A 20,884-nucleotide genomic window follows, 5' to 3' on the forward strand; every position below is an offset into this window, starting at 1 on the left:
GCAACACACACTTTATATTAAGTCATACTCTGATAGAAAAAAATGAAAAACTGAAATAGAGTGAATGGCTAATATCCCATTTAAAAAAAGAATTTAATTATGTTAATGTGCTCCTTTCCAGGAGTAACAGTAACAAAAGAAGTCAAGAACATTGTAGGAAATCTGGACATTCACTTGAAAGACGAACTGGGAATTGTTGACTTTTTTTTCTTGGTTCTTGATGAGAGTTACCATGTCATCTGGACACATCCGAGTTACTAATCTTTACGAAGTCATTATACTACAAGCAAAATAACAAAAGCACTTTTTACAAAATCAAAGGTCTGTAAAAATTTGCACAAAAGTATGTTTTTGTTGATAAACAGTGATAAATCATTGGCTGTTGTACTGTGCCTTTTTCACATTTTCTTATTGTGACAACTACTCTTACTAGTAACTGTTAAAGAGATCAAATTAATAGAGCGATGAAAGTAGAGACAAGAGACACATGTAATATCGTTGCCCTGTCCCTGTGCATGTGCAATGACAATAAAGTTGAATTCTATTCTATTCTATTCTAATACCGAGTTCAGTATATTCATGAAGCCCTCCTCTAATAAGCTGTGTCTGTGCGTAGGTCAGGGTTTCTTTTGTACTGTTTGCAATTAAAACGGTAAACAGTAAACGGCCTGTATTTGTATAGCGCTTTACTCAGTCCCTAAGGACCCCAAAGCGCTTTACACATTCAGTCATCCACCCATTCACACACACATTCACACACCCAGACTTACTGTCTATTTAATGCTGATAGAAGATATGGATTTTGTTTCAAATTGCAAACTCTCCAAGTAGCAACCAATAACAGCATGTAATTAAAAATACACATTTTAAATGTTTATGTATACACAAGTATCCAGAAATAATAGTTATGCTACTTTTATTCCTTCACTACAAAAAATGTCAGCACTTACAGCACTCCTCGTGCCTCTGGTAACTGTAAATGCTAATGTGATTAATCAGATTTTATGTATTATAAACACCTACTAGATAGTTTAGTAAGTAAAATAAGTAAATAATCTAAATAAATAAAGAAGGAAATGATTACAGTGTCCAGGGTGTACCCCGCCTCTCGCCCTATGACAGCTGGGATAGGCTCCAGCGCCCCCCGCGACCCTGGAAAGGATAAGCGGAAGCGAATGGATGGATGGATGGATGATTACAGTGTAGCTTGTATGGTAAAAATCTACATACCTGTTGAACTGCTTAAAACCATCACCACAGCTCAAAGAAAGTAGGTTGTAATAAAACAATGTGCACTCTCAGCCCAACCCTCTGTTAATAACGTGTGTTGACTTTATAGTTCCTGATATCAAAGGTCAGTTCTTTTCATAAAATGAGTTGGACTTTGGTTACATGAACAAATGAATCAAAGTGAAAGTTTAAGTCAAACCTGTGTTTTAACAGTTGACTATGTTTCAACATTGCACATGCTGTGAATTCTGTGTTGAGGAGTTTAGGAGTGAACAAGGACATTATGTTTGTGAAAGGTGTCAAATATAACTAACTGTGTACAAGGAGTGATATGAAACTGAGGGTGTAGTTTTATCAGTTAGTTAGTAGAGTTTTAGGTAAAAACAGAGAGAGGAAGACAGAAAAGAAACAGAAACACATCTATTTATGTTTAGATGTCTTTATGTAATGTGTAGATATAATGCATACAGTTTTCTTGGTGTGTGTATGCAAGAGCAGCACTTCAGGAATTGGATGACCCATTCTATCAAATAAAATTAATTTATAAGGGTGTAAAAAATGCTCTTAGCTATATTTGCATCCATCCATCCATTCGCTTCCGCTTATCCTTTTCAGGGTCGCCGCGGGCGCTGGAGCCTATCCCAGCTGTCATAGGGCGAGAGGCAGGGTACACCGTAGACAACCATCCGCACTCACATTCACACCTAGTGGCAATTTGGATTATCCAGTTAACCCAGGGGTGCCCAATCCTAGTCCTCGAGAGCTACTTTCCTGCAGCTTTTAGATTCATCCTTGTTCCAACACACCTGAATCAAATGAATGTCTTGTTATCAGGCCTGCCAAACTTGATGACATGCTGAAGAGGTCATCAAACCATTTGATTCAGCTGTGTTGGAGTAGGGATGCATCTAAAAGCTGCAGGACAGTAGCTCTCGAGGACTAGGATTGGGCACCCCTGAGTTAACCTATCCCCGCAAGCTGCATGTCTTTGGACGGTGGGAGGATGCCGGAGTACCCGGAGGGAACCCACGCAAACATGGGGAGAACATGCAAACTCCACACAGAAAGACCCCGGCCTGATGGTGGAACTGAACTCAGGACCTTCTTGCTGTGCGGCATATTTGCATTGGGACTTTAAAATTCTTCAACGCCATTGTAAATGGCCTGTATTTGTATAGCGCTTTTTACTAGTCCTTAAGGACCCCAAAGCTCTTTACACATTCAGTCATCCACCCATTCACACACTGGTGATGGCAAGCTACATTGTAGCCACAGCCGCCCTGGGGCGCACTAACAGAGGCGAGGCTGCCGAACACTGGCGCCACCACTCTGACCACCACCAGTAGGCAACGGGTAAAGTGTCTTGCCCAAGGACACAACGACCGAGACTGTCCGAGCCGGGCTCGAACCGGCAACCTTCCGATTACAAGACAAAATGCGAACTCTTGAGCCACGATTGGCCCGTTACCGTTCCTCATCTGAGAGAAAGAGCTTCAGCTCACTCACAGCACAGCTTGCAATTTTAAAAAGAAGTGTATTCGTAAAGAGAAAGACCAGAACAAAAAATTCTGATTGGCTGTTTTGGTCTCCAATCAGCTCGCTAGCTAGTGTAGCTAAAACCAGGCAAATATCCCAGAATGCATTTTGTTGAAAACTCAAACGAGGCAATTACGGAGGTACGCGGCTAAAAAGTTTGAAATATTACTCTTTCTGGATCACAAAATAAACTTCTTGTTACAATCTGGGTGAGTCTGAATAATTTTCCACAGCATCGGCTCTCCTCCCCTGGGTGGAGCCCTCCTCGCTCCTCCCTGCTCCTTACCTGTTGGCAATTATTCCAGCAGTATTTATGACCAGCACTCACAATGAACCATTGCCAGATTGTCTGCTTACCATAGTCAGTTCTCTGCCTCACATTTTGTTTTGTGTTCCTCAGTGTGTTTTGCTTAACCCTTTTTTCCTGCTCCCTAGTCGGCACCTGGATATATTTTCCAACTGTCGCCATAGTCACACCTCAGGATTCTGGTCTGCTGCTGCTGGTAAAACTCACTCTAACAAACTGCCATCCTCACCTGCCTGCCTCCCTGCACACCCACATCGCACTCTTTACTCACCTGCATCTAGTTCACCTCCTCCTCCATTTAATCTCCACCTGCAGCCACGTAAGACTTCTTAGTTTTGAAATCTTGGATTCATTCAAAACGCCGTGGACCACTCTGATTATTATCTCCTTTGTTCCAGTGTTCCTGGTCTGCTATAGGCTCCATCGCCCCATTCCTGCTCCTGCTGTTCCTGTGACCTTATGTTCTGGCCTTAGCTGAACAACAGCTAAATTCAACAGTGAGCAATAGCTAGGTATTGTGAGAAGCACAGAGCTTTCTCTGTCAAGAAATCTTGTAAAATAAATTTCTGTTAAAAGTCACTCAGCCTCCGATTTTTGGTTCTGCGCTTGAGTCCATTCCTTTTTCACGGGCCATTGAGCCCTTACACTTTTAAGATACTTTCAGGCAAGAATGTTGCTGTGTAAACCTCAAATATCTGCTCAATTTTTCAAGACATCACATATTTGCAAAAGTGCTCTGACGTTTTTCGAAATGCCTGTTACCCACCAGCTGACTGGATGATCAAGGCAAGGAATCCCGTCGCATTGTTTTCAAACCCCTCTCAGTCTTTCACTACTCATGTTAAACATGATACATAAGTAACTTAGATAACTTCTAAATGTTCATGTTTGGTTTATTTCAGTGTTTGATTTGATCCTGGGTAAATCGGTTTGGCTGAGATTAAAATCCAGCTTCATAACTGGACCATTTTATTTAATACTGAAGTCTTACTTGGAGAGCTGTCAGTATATTTTGAATTTCACCCGTCATATCCCCTGATGTAAAATGTTCTGTTCTTATTAAAACACCTGACTCTGAATTAAATCTAACATAAAAATATTTAAATTCAGGAGGAAACATTTCTCCGGGAGCAATAACAGCATGTTAATACATAGAGATCCTAAAGGCTGCTACAAAAATGATCAGATTAAATGTTAAATATTTGTTCAATTCTCTTCCAAAATACAGCTGTCTATTGTCAGTTTTGTGTGTCTACTAAAATAAAAACAAAAGCGTTCTAACATCTCACTTGTTCGTTGTTATTCAGGCATGCATGTGTACTATTTTTATTGAGAGAAAGATTAAGCTTGTGTTTCTGTCATCGAGTGAGTCATTGTGCTTAACTGTATGAAGTTTGTGAGACATTATGAAACATGATATGTAAAAGTGAATTTTGCCCAAGTGCTTTTTTAAGTTATCTTAAAAAAAAATCTACATCATATGTAATTTCAATTGCAAATATTAATCACAGTTAAATTAAGAGGGAATGGCAGTAAAAACTGGCGTTCTCGGGAAGTCTGGACTTGCGAAGTCAGAACGCAAGTACGGACTCGCTTACTTAAGAATTGAGAAACGGCCTCATTTTTGATTAGTATGTTTAAGTATATAATTTTTAAGATTATTGTTGGTTTTAAGCTAGTTTACACCAAACCACTGGATTTAGCTACATTTTAGACAGTGTTCCGAGAATGCAGTAGGTAGCAAGCTGATTGGAGACGAAAACAGCTAATCAGAAGTTTTTGCATCCAAGTCTGTGATTGGTTGGTTTTGTAGTACAACTATAACAGTGTACAGAAAAAGTTGAACATGCAGGGAGCAGAGATGTTGACAGTGTGAGCGACACACTGCGAGCAGGTCCCCAGAGATCTGAGCAAGAGCAAATGCAAAAACTGAGGGGCTGTTATTGTGTGTGTATATGGACAATAGCAAACACTGAAATACACTGTTTGCACGCAGCAATTAATTTTGTTCACTCAAATTTAGCTTTTCTTTGCTCAAATTCAATTTCTCCTCAAAATGCAATACTTGTACTTGCAATTTTTTTTTTTTACATGCCATAGATTTTGTGCTTCATTCAGGCATCCCCCAGCAGTAGCAGTTTTTGATACGGGCGACACGGGCGGTTGCCCGGGGCGGCATCGTGGTGGGGGTCGGCATCACAGGCTTCGAAAAAAAAAAAATTGCTCGCACACATGCTGCCCCGACGTCATGCCAGCGCATATTGGGAATGGCATAGGCACCGATCGGTTTTCTATCGCCCATTTGCTGGGAGTAAGGGCGCCCTCCGTTTGCGAGGTGCGCCTGCTGCTTGCGGCACAGGGAGGAGAGGGCGGGGCGGCGGGGGATTCTCTGGCTGGCTGGAGCAGCATCTAATAACCAACTTGCAAAATAAAACAAAATAAAAACAAACCAACAAACACGAAAACACCAGACATTATGATACAGACTTATAATTTGTACCGATGTTTTTTCGAAATTCTATACGCGAAAAGTGAGCGCGAGAGCCCTCGGTGCGCCTGCTCGCTGCTGAAGTCAAAGTAAACTTTATTGTCATCCCCGCTACATACAGTCCAGTATATAGAGAGATGAGACGACGAGGCTCCAGTTACAACAGTGCAAGTAAACAAACAATAAATATAAGAAGAGTAAGAAAATAAATATACACTTTAGGACTCGGGGTAAAGGGATCAATAAAAATTTAAAATTTATAATTTACAGTTTGATGATTTAAAGTCTCACACACAACCTGTCAAAAGGGAAGGGGGGCCAGCTGCTTCCAAATAGAGCACATTTCATTCATAATGTTGTAAATCCAAGCCCATTATGTATTCATGATTTGAATCCTGGGTTGTGTGAAATCCCAGAAAAAAACCCTATACAAAGTGAATCTGTGAATTCACACAATACAATTATGTTACAGATTTTAATATTAATTAGTCAGTGTCAATTGTTGATTTGTCCTGTTCTCATTGTATGACGAATTATGATGGCTTAAGAATTAAGATTCCATCATGTGGCCCCTTCTTTTGACCTTTTCTTCACTCCTGACATGATGCTGTTGATTTTGTAAATGACAAACCTCAAGTTAGGCATTCGATGTCAGGATTGGGTTATGTGAAGAGATTCGAGCATACACAGGATGTCTCATCCTAGCAGATGTGCATCAGTCCAAAGGGGAATCTCCCCTCATCCCATCATGTGGGATGAGCATAATGGGTAACCAATCTTCAGGGCCACCACATCTCACAAACAATTTCAGATAGTAAGCACCAGCCTCCAATTTGATGACTGACTCACCTGTCCTGTCAACACAAGGAGGCTCCAGGGTGTCAAACGTACTTGTTATAATTTTTTCATAACTTACTCCCTTGCCCAGTATCATCCATACTCTGGATCAGCAGAGTATGGATGATACTGGTAGGGAATATCAAGGCAAGCTTCCCTCCAACACTGAAGCTGACAAAGGGGAGAGCTGTCTACTCATCTCTGTTTGCATTCACAGCCACCACCATGGCAGTGAGCTACATGTCCTCCTTCTGAGCACCAAAAACCAGGACTTGACTGTACATCAGGATGATAAGTAGAAACCACAAATAATCATGCATTTGTTTAAAAAATGAATTATATTGAATATTGTGAGTGGTGAGGAAGGACTTCTATGTTTTTCTTGGTTTTTTTCCTTGTCCTCTTCTTCAATTGCATTGATGAGTCCACCTTCAAAAATTTAGTACTGTTCACTGTTGTGGATCCTTCTTGGAATCATCAAAGAACATACAGACAGAGATTATTCATACAGGTGCTGGGGAAATCCATGGTGTCCTTAGAGATCTTGCAGAGGAAGCAATGCCAGCATTCAGCAGCTGCTGCTGTTCTTCACATGTCCAATAATCTAATCACCCCCAATGTCCCATCCTCATCCTATTTATTACGTGGAAAATTATTTTTTGTGAGTTTTTTCAATAAATAGTTAATAATTCAAACATTTAAAGTAGCATTTAAAGGCTTAAAATCCTTTTTTTTTTCTTTGCCTGTCCTGTTTGGTACTTTAGCAATCAAAACTGTTGTCTAAAGGCCAGGAAAGATGCCCAACGGATGCCAATGCCATATTGTTCCACTTGATTTATCTATATTATCATTGTGTAATTTTTTTTTTTTTTCATTTTAAGCTATTACAAATTGGACAGACAATTATAAGAAAAGGAAGAAAGAAAGAAAGAAAGAAAGACAGAAAGATTGATTTTTGATTTTTAAAAGACATTCTTGGTAAAAGCCAATGCCATTTCTGTAACCTACCCTCTACCAGTTCAACAAACCCTTCCCAAATTTTCATGACCTCCATGTTATCCCCTAAATAAACACCGAAATATTTTAAAGAAAAAAGGTAAAGAAATGCCATTCAGTTTTATCCTATGCAGTTTCTTCCTAATTTGATGTAATAAAGGTTCAATACTTAAACCTGACATTGCACAACCTTGTCAAACACCTCTCTTTACATTAAAGGGATCACTTAAACCACCATTGACCGTCAAAACACTTTCAATGTCACAATAGAGGGTCTTAATCATGGCAATGAAACCAGAGGAGAAACCAAAAGCCTTCAAAACATTCCAAAGATATTGGTGCTCCACCCGATCAAAAGCCTTTTCTTGGTCGAGGGAAATCAGACCAAAGTTTAAGCCCAATAAATCAGAGACATCCAAAAAATCCTGAATTAGTGTTACATTGTTTCTTATTGATCTGCATGCACAACTTGATCAATCACTTTCCGTAACCTGCATGCCAATACTTTTGAGAAGATCTTATAGTCGGCACACAAGAGGCTGACTGGTCTCCAATTCTTTATTTCATAAAGATCCCCCTTCTTGGGAAGAAGAGTGAGCACAGCTCTGCGACAGCTTAGAGGGAGCTTTCCCCTAGCCACACTGTCATTAAGAACCTCCAACAAATCGCCAGCCAACACAGACCAGTATGATTTATAAAATTCCACAGGCAAGCCATACATTCCTGGAGCTTTACCATTTTCCATACTTGACAATGCGTCCTGCAGTTCTTGCAGAGTTAACCCTCTGGGGTCGCATGACCAATTTAAGACGACACAGCTACAAGATGAAACAACTCAGAGTCTCCATTTCAACTTGTCTCGAAAGTGCGGACTTCAAACTATATACCAGTTTTTGAATTGTGTCAATAGGCCACGTAAAACCAGAGTTATGATAGAAAATACACGCAATGGTCGTGTCCAAATTCATGGGCTGCATCCTCCTGAGGCCGCATTTGTAGACCGATTACGTCACAGCGATGCGCCAAAGGCTGTCCAAATTCATAGGCTGCTCCGAATGCAGCCGACAAATGGGTCCTCATTTTCTCCGAATTTGAGGATGGGTCTGATGTATCCTTCTTTGCCCACCATATCCCAGAATTCATAGCGCGGCCCAGCCAAACTCTAGTTTCCGGTAATGGCGGCCGGTACTACGTTTTAAAATTACTCTTATTCATTTTTCTGGGTCACAAAATAAACTTTTAACATATTTTCAGGCGAGAATATGGGTGTGTAAACTTCAAATATCTGCTCGGTTTATCAAGATATCGCATATTTGCAAAACTGCTTCGACGTTTTCGGAGACGCCTGCTACCCACCAGCTCGATAGCGAGCCGGGAGCTCGACGGTCACTGAAGCCGCTGAGAACGGCACAACTCCCGGCACATCATTTTCAGATTACCGCGGACTTTCGCTACTCGGGTTAAACGTAGTATATAAGTACCTGAGACAACCTAAAAATGTTATTGTTTGGCTTTTTCAGTGTTTTGTTTGTTCGTGAGTAAATCGGTTTGGCTGAGATTAAAGTTATTAGATTAGATTAGATAAAATAAGACTTTATTAATCCCCCGGGTGGGTTCCTCCTAGGTTTTTATACAGCTGACTAAACGTCAAACAGAAAACTGATTAAACAGAAGTGTGAGACGGTCGAGAATTTACGCCAGTGTCCTGTTATATTTTACATAGCAAGGAGCAGACGGCCGAGTTTATTAAACTCCACCGAGACAGCGGTGACGTTAATCAGAAGGCTAGACCGTCCAATTTCACTGCCGTTTACTTCCGGCCTACCTGACCGTCTGAGGACCCGGCCCACTTAGATTGCGAAGGCCCGGTCCTCAGGAGGATGCAGCCCATGAATTTGGACACGACTAATGTTTTTTTCTGAACAAAACAGTGGTGTTTACAGCGGGAAGAACGGTAAAAACGACGTTTTCTACAGCGCTAGCAAACACTCTCCGCTTGCGAGTGAAAAAAGAAAAAGAAAAAACACCCCTTCCCTATTGGTGTTAGAGTTTACCATGTCAGCCAATCAAAAAAATGATATGGCAACATGTGACATTTGGTTGTTTAGGGAGAAGGGGAAGTTTTTAGGAGTGACACCCGCGACGGAAAGCGGGCGAGCAAAAGAAAGAGAGAGAGCGAGTTTTCACATGTGAGACATTAGTGATGTTTAGCGTGTTTGGAGGCTGTAGTTAGTGATGTTTGTGTAGTTATTGTTTTGTATTGTGTGTCAGTTAAACTGCTGAATTTCATGTTTTCTCCAAAAAAAGCCGTCAAAGGCAGATTCCAGTGTAAACACTGTTCCCACATGGAAAACTTGACTGATGCACCTCCTGCAGTCAGACCTGCAGGGTTTAGGCCTGTGGTGTTCTCCTCTGTCTTATACTGAACACAAACTACATTTTTTGGACTGGCACAAATAATTTGTGGGCCTTCTTATTTGATGCAGCACACCTGATTGTTCTGTAAATAGTTTTAAATGGTTACATGAAAAACGCCTGAGGCCTTGGCTGCATTTTTAGGTAAATGCAGCCAAGGCCTCTCTTCCTGATGCTCCCAAAAGTGTGTTTACTTCAGGTGTTGGATATCGTAATTGGAAGAAAGCAATGTTTAAAGACAGTGGGTTCTGTTGTCATGCAAAGTCTCAGAGTCATAAAACAGCAATGATTGCTTGGGCAGAGAATAAAAAAATGAGTGAAAAAAATGAAACTCTGATGACTGCAATGGATGACCATCGCCAGAAACAAGTGCTTGAAAACCAGACTTACATTAAGACTATAGCAGAAATTCTAATCTTGACTGCTACAGAAAATATAGCTCAACGTGGACACAGGGAGTCTGCTGACTCAAATAAAAGGGGCATTTTCCTAGAAATGTTGAACATGGTAGGCAATCATGATCCTGTGGTAAAAAGGAGACTGGAACAACAAGCCAAAAATGCTTTGTACACCAGTAAAACCATCCAGAATGAAATTGTTTCATGTTTGGCTGCAATGGTTGCTGAGGAGATCATGCGAGAAGTTAAAGACAGTGCACAATTTTCAGTCATTGTAGATGAGACTAAAGATGTCAGTAAATCAGAGCAAATTTCTTTTATAGTTAGATACTACTATAATGGTGCAATACACAAGAGTTTCTTAGGGTTTCAAGAGGCAGACAGACTGGATGCTGCTGGGCTGACCAGCAAGATTATTGGCTGTTTAGAAAAACATGGGCTGGACTACAGACAGAACCTTGTTGGCCAAGGGTATGATGGAGCATCTGTGATGAGTGGGTCGCATTCTGGTGTACAAGCTAGGATAAAGGAGGTGGCAAAGTATGCTTTCTACATTCACTGTAGTGCCCACTGCTTAAACCTTGTCATAGTAGATGCAGTCCAAAGTGTGCCTGATGCAGGAAATTTCTTTTCTTTGCTAGAACGATTATACACATTCATATCTGGATCTTACGTCCATCAGAAATGGCTGACAGTGCAGCAGGAAATGTTTCATGGGGTACCAAGAGAACTGCAGCGCCTTAGTGATACACGTTGGTCTTCTAGACATATAGCATGTCGCAATATCATGGACAGGTTGCCTGCAATTTTGCGTGTACTAGAAGAGATCTCATCAGAGAACAATGCACAAAGAGCTGTAGAAGCAAAGGGCATTCTGGTTCAAATGGATCTGAATTTTGTTGGATGTCTTGCACTCTTCAGAAAAGTATTGAGTGATTCTAATATGTTATCAGAAATGCTTCAGTCCAAAACTGTTGACCTGTCTAAGGCTATAAACCTAGTTGAATCGCTTAAGGAGACAATGGTTTATTACCGAACTGAATCCTTCTTTGATGACCTGTGGACTGATATTGTAGAAACGTGAAAAAAGTGGCATTTCAACCCAACACATCCCTAAACGATCAATACAGAAAGCAAGAAAACTTCATGATTCTCTTGTTACTTCTACCCTTGGACAGCATGCAGACCCAGACAGCAAACAAATGTTCAGAATCCAAGTATTCTATCCAGTTATAGATTGTATGATGGGAGAAATGGAAAGACGCTTTTCTAGGCTGAACTGTAATATTATGAAAGGTGTTCAGGCATTAAATCCATCAAGTGGCACATTTTTGAGAGAGGAGGATGTACTACTTCTTGCCCGTGCTTATGACTCCAATACTGATGATCTGAAGCATGAAGTACCTCAGATTAGGCGAGTCTTGCAAAGAGTGATGAAACAGTTCCTACCACTCTCCTACAATTTGTGAGTTTCTTGGAGTCATATAATGATGTGTTTTTTGAACTGTTCCGGCTGTGCAAAATAGCTGTAGTGTTGCCTGTCAGCAGTCCATCTTGTGAAAGGACCTTTTCTGCTTTGAGGATGATTAAAAACTATTTACGATCAACTATGACAGAGGAAAGACTGTCCAATCTGTCTATACTCAGTATTGAGTCCAAACGCACAAAAGCATTGGATTTGGATGAGTTTGTCAGACGGTTTGCTCATCAACATGGAAATCGCCGCATTCAGCTGTTGTAGACACAATATTCTTCAACGTGGCCTAATGTAATGAAAAATAAACTTTAAGTACTTGACTAGTGAATCCTGATGGTGAAAAATGTTTTTTTCATATTATTTTGTTCAGTGTTTTTTGTAAAGTGCAGATTTCTGACCTTTTGCTGTAAATGTAAGGATGTAATACACTTATGAATGTATTTCCAACATAAAAAGAGTGTGAAACTTAATTAAAAATACAAGTCCAACTTAATCCATCTTGTATTGTGTAGGTTTCTGGATTTTGTACTTATTGGGATATGTGCTTATTTGTTGTATAGGCTATACAGTACATAAAATCCAAAATATTTTTTAATTTACTGAAATATTTAGTTGTTTTGGCTAATGCCAAAAAGAATGTTAGACTACGTTATTTTAAACAAAAATTGATGTATTTTGACACTATATATGGCATGTATTAGAAAATGTAGCACCTGCAAATGTGTAAAGAAATGGCTTCGACTTTGCCACCCTATCTGATCTCCATGCCACCCTCATGCCACCCCAAAAATTTTTCTCTAGATCCGCCCCTGCTACCTAGATCACTTAAATGACACAATTGAAATCATATGTGTATTGTTTGTGTATTTATACACAAGCACTCATATATATTCAAATAATTAAAAAGAAAAAAAGTTGATTTACCTGTTATTGCCACACACCAAATCCAGTCGTTGGTACTTGCTGGCTTGTGTAGCCACTAGATCGGACACGCGGTCCACCCTAGTCCACAGCAACCACCATAGCAACAGCCTAGCATGACTTTAAAAACATATTCTGTCTTCATAACTATCAAAAACGTGAAATGATTTGTAAAGCGTGAAAGTGTTACAGCTGCAGAGAGCTATGGCAGTATCTTTGGAAGCTGTTTACATAGCTAATAATATACAATGTAACCATGGAGACAGTCACGTGAGCTAGCGGTGCATGTTTACTACAGTGAATAAGGTGATTGTGTGCACAGCGTCCATGTTGCCTCCCTAAGATGATGACCAGAGGGGCAACTGGTTTCCTGTTCAACAACGTGTGGTGCTGTGATAAAGAATAGAAAACGGGACACACGTTGAGCTGGTGTCAGTTTCACAACAGGAAGGTTTATTCTTTAGAACAGCTTCAGGTATCACCACACTAACTGCAAAGCAATGGCCTTATGCTTCAGTCCAGTTTACCATACATGGCCACAGTTCCCTGAGCTAGAGACTGTATAAATCTCTCAATACAACTTTGACAAAACATAAACAAAATGTTGCTTAAATCCATTGACAATATCAGATTCACAATGTATCACAATAAACACACTTGTTTTACAAAGATAAACAAAACACAATAGTGTACTCTGTACTCCATTTTTAACTACCTTTACAAACATCATAAAATTAACTCATTTTTAAACATTTTAATTCTTGTTCAGCACTAACTTATTTATGTGAAATGTATTTCCACTGTACTGACAATGAAACTTCTGTTTTTCTAATATAGCTATTTTACTCTTTACAAGAAAATAATGTCTTTGACATAAGACAAACATATTCACTGTTCTTATACCACCTACAACTATATAAAGTGCAATGCTCCTTTAACAGCGTTCACTACTACTGTGCAGTCAGCATTGATTAAACCGTTTCCTTATAACATTCTATAAATGTCTTCATATTAAACCACAAACTTGTTCTTGTAACCACAACATCAACCAGAAGAATAAAACATAGTATCAAATCAATTTATCAGAGTACATAATACATTAAGAGTTCACAGTCCAGAAGTCTCTCACAGGTCAGATTAGCTTCCCCACACACACTCAGTATCCCACATTAGCCCAGTCCGCTAGCATTAGCATCATTTAGCCTGCAGCCTTAACCCACAATTCGGACACAACTCAGAACGAATCCATTTCTTTAGCGAGTTGCGCTCATTACCCACATAAACAACATCCTCTGTTTGTAAGGTCTGCAGTATACATTCATTTAAATGCATTTACTAACCTGTGATAAAGAATAGAAAACGGGACACACGTTGAGCTGGTGTCAGTTTCACAACAGGAAGGTTTATTCTTCCTCTGTGCCCCAAAACGCTACTCGATACCACTGCGCGTAATGCGCCCTCTAGCGGCTGGATGCAGAATTGCATTGTAAACTGACAGGTACACAAATACAATCATAACAAAAACCTTTAGGGGGGGGCTGTTTTCCCCAGTTTATTTCTGATACCAGATTTTACTAGAAAGCTATTTTCAACTCTCTACATCCACACGCTGCACAGGGTAAAGACATTCCTTCAATATTGTTTTATATTTATATATATTTGCCTTCTGCTGACCATCACCTCAGGTTCACCATTACAGTTTCAGCATACAAATGTACACTGTTAAATATGAACACATTCAAAAAACTCATGTCTCAGAAATAAGCACAGCTGTTCATGTTTGTCATTATAGTTTTATTAGTAAGAAAATTGTGAACTTCATATTGTGTATCAAATCAAAGAACATTTGACAAGTCTGAGTCATTCCTTTGCCCTATGAGAGCTGGAATAAATATATATCCTGACAGTTACAGTTGAAACAGTAGAGACAGGTAGAAATGGGCTCAGATTAATCTTTGCTTAGTCAGATACCTCCTGTGTTCAGTCCATCATATTAAAAAACAAACAATAGCACGATCCATGTGATTTTGCATCCATTTCCAAATCGTAGTCAAGCAGCCCAGTCTCATACATAGGTAACAGAAATGTCTCTAATGTAGACGTGTACAGTGTAGTGTAAGCATTAAAAGATCATAAAGGAAACACTAACATTTATGTGAAACTAATTGTAATAAAAATGAGCAGGTGCTTCATAGATTTAAAAGAAAGAATCTGAAAACAACACTTTTGTGGTCAAAGTAGAAAACAGAACTGATGTTCAAGAACAAACCGTAGCTGCACTGATATTACACATCTCCATTGTTGTGGTGAACAATGTTGCTTTTAAAACCACATGCAGTGTGTGACCATGACTGTCCACTGAGACCATGAACGCCACTTCGCTGAAGTCTTCTTCTTCTTCTTCTTGCCATCAGAATGGAAGCAGACAGAGCACGAGCTGCTTTGACCTACTGAAAGGAAAAAGCAGAACATCTGAGCTGAAACCATTAAGATAGAAACAATCGTTCAATGCAGTCTCTCAGGTAGCTTAGCCTGCTGCAACTGTTGATACAAGCTCAGTACAGTTAACACAGTGTCAGGGAACTCCAGTGTGGGAACTAGTGGCTTTAGGTTTGTAGTCATTTAACTTTCATCCATTCATTCATTTAATTCAGGAGGAAGAAATGTCAGGTTGGTGCAGGCTGGTTACACGCATTTGGTCCCATGCTGTCTTTAACTAAATGACTTGGTTCACTTTATGGCTGGGCTGTATGTGGGGTTATATCATGTTATTTGGGCAGGAGTACCTGTCCCCTGTTAGGCTTAGAAAGTTTCTCCATAAGCAGAGCTTCTAACTCTTATAGCTTTTAGCACATCTGTAGCTGTGCAGGCTGACAGGTTTTTGGTGGCTCTTTTTACCCCACACTGGTTGTGAGTGTGTAAATAGCCCCACTAGTTCTTTTGGGTTGCAGTTAACTTGGGAGGAAGGGGTGGGTCTGCCAGGACTAGATGAACAACAATTATCTGGGATACATAAATTTCATAATGCATGCAGATATCTCTATTAATTAAACCTGACCTGAGGGCTGCCATTTTTTTTTTTACATTCAGTTATTTCTCTTAGAAATGTTGGATCTAAATAATGAATGTGTTACAGTTAAAGTGAAACACTGGTCAGTGTAAATGGCTCATTGGGACACAGAAACCTTTAAATTAAATCCCATCACCTGATATCGAGTGTCAAACAATATCAAAGCTGTAAAATCTCTTTACAGTCAGAATTTATAAAAACTATGATTGTAAATAAATTCAAACAAGTGAGCTTTTCTCTTTGTGCTGAATATCAACACTGTGACTTCTTAGACTGTAAGCTTTACTTCAGCACAGTTGTAGAAGCCGTCACTCCAAATGTCTTTTGATAACAAGAAAAAAATACCTTGTCAGTCCACGGCCTGAAGTTCTTCTCCAAACATCTTCTGCCATCGGCTTTGTCTGCTGGTTTGAAGACAATAAACCACAAAAAAGATGATTTAGTCACTTTGTCTGCATCATGCAGCTCGAATGTGTCGTGCAACGATGTTGAATAGCCGTCGTTATCCCTCTGCTGTGTCAGCAGGATTGTACTGTACAGCATCTCATTCATATGTGAGGAATGCTAATGTAACACGATAACAGACGTCTGGTCTTACATCATTAAAATATAAAGGGCAGGAGATATCGCCTCTGTCAGTGCGCCCCAGGGTGGCTGTGGCTACTAGCTTGCCATCACCAGTGTGTGAATGTGTGTGTGAATGGGTGAATGACTGGATATGTAAAGCGCTTTGGGGTCCTTAGGGACCAGAAAGGCGCTATATAAATACAGGCCATTTACCATTTAGATATTTTTATATTTATATTACATTTTATAGCTGACAGATATTACTAAATAGATAGAATTTACTAAATGGTTGATGTACATGAAAAGTATGTCCATAATCACAAATGACCATGAGAGCCAGTAGAATTAATTCAACTGGACACTCAAAAGACGTCCTTAAATGCTCTTTAAGTGGCAGAACAAACAAACAAACAGTTAATCGCTTACTTGAGATGAAATCTGCTCAGCTACTTTGAAAACAGCTTCTAACTGGTTGGTCCTTTAACAGGATGACTGCTCAGGGGTAAGGCCATCATGCAGTCCAGCAACCTTTATGGTTCTGCTTTGATTCACCAGGAACTATTAGGGAAACCTTTCAGCGCCTCCTGTGAAAGACACAGGCATAAACACAAACATTTATTAACATGTTCCACAGTCTTCCAGTTTGATTTTCTCATCCTGTGGACAACAACATACAGAGATGCAGGTTTATTGTTAACTTTTGTAAGGTTTCTTTACTGAACACATTCAGCTGCAGCTCCACTGTGATCCTGAACTGGATAAGCACTTAAGAAAATATGTCAATAAATGGACAAACATCAGCTTACTATATTTATCCAAACAGACTGGACCAATAATGCTTCACTGAGTTAGAGACTTTAACAGTCTCTTCTATGTAAGAATGTCTCGTGATAGACCTGCAAACTTGACAACAAAGGTTTTCAGACTACATGTAGCTGTCCTCTATGTCAGCTCACACATTTACATTCATGTCACACTTATTTCTGCTTTCCCATTTTTACCATTAATGCTTACATTTTGATTGGATACCTTGAGTTTGTAAATGATCAGATTACATAATTGGGATACAATTCAATACAATTCATGTATCCAATTCAAGGTCGCGGGAGGATGAAGCCTATCCCAGCTGATACAGGACAAAGACAGGCTGCCAGTTATCGCAGGGCTAAGACAATACGTGTAACAGAAAATCCACTTAAATGTTTGATATTTCTAATAATAATCATAATTATGACTATTATTTGAAATATTATTTAAAGGTTTATTTATAAATACATTTCGATTTTTTTTTATAACCCCTAGAATATAAACCTGAGCTGTTTCTGACCTCTGACCTCAGTGACCAGGCTCCAGTTACAGCAGTGCAAGTAAACAAACAATAAATATAAGAAGAGTAAGAAACTAAATATACACCTTTAGGACTAGGGGTAAAGGGATCAATAACAATTTAAAATTTATATTTTACAGTTTGACGATTTAAAGTCTCACACACAACTCGTGGAAAGGGGAGGGGGGCCGGCTGCTTCCAAATAGAGCACATTTCATTCATAATGTTGTAAATCCAAGCCCATTATGTATTCATGATTTGAATCCTGGGTTGTGCGAAATCCCAGAAATACGCCTTAGACAAAGTGAATCTGTGAACTAAGGTGTAGGTCTGTTAGGTTATGTTGTGGTGATCCTCGAGTTGGGGGATTTGTGTTCATACTGGAGTGCAAAATTAAGAACAACATGGACAAGAAAAGGTAAAAGTCTATCTATGGGACTGATTTCTGCTAATAACGCCCATTGTATGGACTGATAACAGCCGAAGCGGGTGAATAAAGTCACCCAGTCGCTAGCTGTGCCATTACCCAGCATACACCACTGCCTCCATAAATGCAATAAACGATACAAAAGTAATAGCCTATAATTACTTTATCTGCTGTTTCTCAGGTAGTTGCTTACATTATATAGTATATTGTGTTCAGTACACGTCACTACAATGTGATTTCGGAAATATATAAATATACGGACAACAGGCTCTTCCGCGGCAATCTCTTGTCGTCAATAAACAACGTTTAGGGAGCTCTATAGTATTCAATGAGAGGACCCTGCACGTCAGTTCTCGACGCGAGGGGGGTACCCTGCGCGTCGATAAGTGAAGCAGAGGGAGCCTGACCATGCATCACACATTTGACGAGTTGGGAGTGAGAACGTGTTGCAGAGGTCTTGTTCTGAGTATTCACTGCAGCCGTGTGGTTCTCCAAGATCTTATCCGTGCTGCACTCAATGACCCGTTTCGAGAAACTCACGCCTCGTCCCATCGTTTCAATCCCAGCGGGCAGCCTTGTGGGGGTTTGAACAGCCAGTTCCGCTTCCTTAATTCTTCGATAAGCCCATTATGTTGTCATGATTTGAATACTGGGTGGTGCGAAATCCCAGAAATACACCTTAGACAAAGTGAATCTGTGAACTAAGGTGTAGGTCTGTTAGGTTAAGTTGTGGTGATCCTCGAGTTGGGGGAATTGTGTTCATACTGGAGTGGAAAATTAAAACCAATGGAAGATGGAAAAGAAAAGTTGAAAGCCATCAGGTCCTCAGTTTAGAAAAAAGAGAAAATAAGAGGAGGAGAAACGAGCAAAAGATGCAGGTAAGCAGATATGTCATTGGATAATGGCAGGTCATCCTGAAACAATCAGAATCAGAATACTTTATTAATCCCTAAGGAAATAATGTGGGTTACAGTTGGTCCAAGAACAAAATGGTAAAAACAGTAACAGTAACAGACTAAACTCCAAACAATACATTATGTTACCAATTTTAATATTAATTAGTGTAGAGATGAGAGAAATATTTTGCTGCTATTTTTATAATCATCATTACCATTTCATTAATAACAGTATTGATATTGCATTCAGATGTTCAAACATGTTGGTATCATATTAGCCTTTATTACAGGTCCAGTAAGAACCACTTTAAACTGTTGAGTTGAATTTATAATCTTAAATGTTTATAGGCAGATTACATTGCATTATTTGAAAGGCTCACCTTTGAATATAATCTGGGCCTAAAAGTCTTGACAGGAAACTGCAGGTTTGCACAGTGTGCTTTTGCAGGAAGTGAAACCGAAAGCAGAGTCTCAGGAGACTCTCACTAGTTTATTTTATATTATCTTTTATGCATCTGTATCTTTTGATTACGCTTTTACAACTGGTTCTTGATTGAAACAGTTGTTTAATACATTTTACATATAAGTCAAGATTATTACACACTGGTTGCATAAGCGAAGAGGTGAAATAGGGTGCAATGTGGTTAGCACCCTATTAGGTTAGCACACACACTCACATACAGGCAGGGGGTTCATTTGTAGGTCACGCCAGAGGGAGTGTTCGCCCGGGGCGCCAAACATGCTAGGACCGCCACTGTTTCCAGACAACAGAGACAACTGCAAGAATAAGCAGGACTGTCACAACTACACTTATGATGATGTGACCAGCAGAACTACATGATGGATTAAATAAATCAACAAGTAGCCTGCAGCAATTTTAGACAACCTAACTTCTATAATGCCCTGCTGTAAATACGTAAGGTGCTGACTTTCATGTGGTGCTTTTTTAATTTATAAACAATCGAGCAGTTGTAATGGCACTCCCTAATTGCTGTATTTTTAGTTCAGTTCAATTCAGCTTTACTTATATTGCACCAAATCACAACAAGTCAAATCATTGTGCTTTATATTGCAAGGTAGAGACCTTTCAATAATAAAGAGAAAACCCAACAATCAGATGACTCCCTATGATCAAGCACTTGGCAACAGTGGGAAGGAAAATTTTCCTTTAAACAGTAGGAAACCTCCAGCAAAAGCAGGTTCAAGGAGAGGCGTGTCAACTGTCAAAACTGGTCAAGGATGAGGGGAAGAAGACAGGACAAAAGACAGGTTATAATTTTTTTCAAATTCACAATATGCTTTTCCACACCACAAAAACTGCTCAATGAACAGGAATGACTTTGTTGTCAACCCATCCTCCAAAGTCCCCAAATAATTATATGATAGAGTATTCATTGGATACAAAAGGCCCTGTCCTCAAAGGGCCATACCACAACCATCAGAAGCCAAATGATTTCCTGCCAATATATCCCTGTCTCAGGCGTAAAAGGACAATCCTAACAATAGATCAATCTGTTCTGGCCAGGCAAGCAGCACTGTACTGCTCTCCTTGTGTGTGTGCATGTGTGCTTAGGTACAGAATTCAGCAGCCAGCCAAACTCCATTCAAAAGAATACGGGAGTCATGATACAGCATCCAAGCTCCAGGTGCTTTATTTTACGTTGCACCACCATACACCATTGAATCAGAGCTCAACACTGGCTTGTCCACTAAGGGCAGGAATGAAGCATTTGTATGATCCCCTATCTGACAGTTTCACTTTGGAGAGTTTTAGTGAAATGCCTCCAAGCTTCAGGTTGTTAATAGGTAGTGATGTTCTTTCCATATTTATTTATTTTTATTCACAAGCTCCACACCGTCACGCCAAACATGCACAAATCTGGGTGTGAGGTCAGATCGTGTCCACTCTACTGTCATATCAGCAGCATTCACAGCAGGATCCAGATGACATGGTAACAAAGTGTCATCACCAACTATTGCCACAACTGGGTC

At 39.8% G+C, this 20,884-nt stretch overlaps 1 long non-coding RNA gene across 1 annotated transcript; it reads right to left on the minus strand.

The window, feature by feature from the left end:
* Nucleotides 1-15,688: 15,688 nt before the first annotated feature.
* LOC109198434 (uncharacterized) lies at nucleotides 15,689-17,591 on the minus strand. Its single transcript, XR_002059231.2, has 3 exons — nucleotides 17,570-17,591; nucleotides 16,669-16,826; nucleotides 15,689-16,079 (listed from the first exon to the last, which is right to left on the minus strand). It is a non-coding gene; the product is annotated as an uncharacterized LOC109198434 (long non-coding RNA).
* Between the last annotated feature and the right edge of the window lie 3,293 nt (nucleotides 17,592-20,884).

The sequence above is a fragment of the Oreochromis niloticus genome, linkage group LG3 (assembly GCF_001858045.2).
Source record: "Oreochromis niloticus isolate F11D_XX linkage group LG3, O_niloticus_UMD_NMBU, whole genome shotgun sequence".
Taxonomy (NCBI): Eukaryota; Metazoa; Chordata; class Actinopteri; order Cichliformes; family Cichlidae; genus Oreochromis; species Oreochromis niloticus.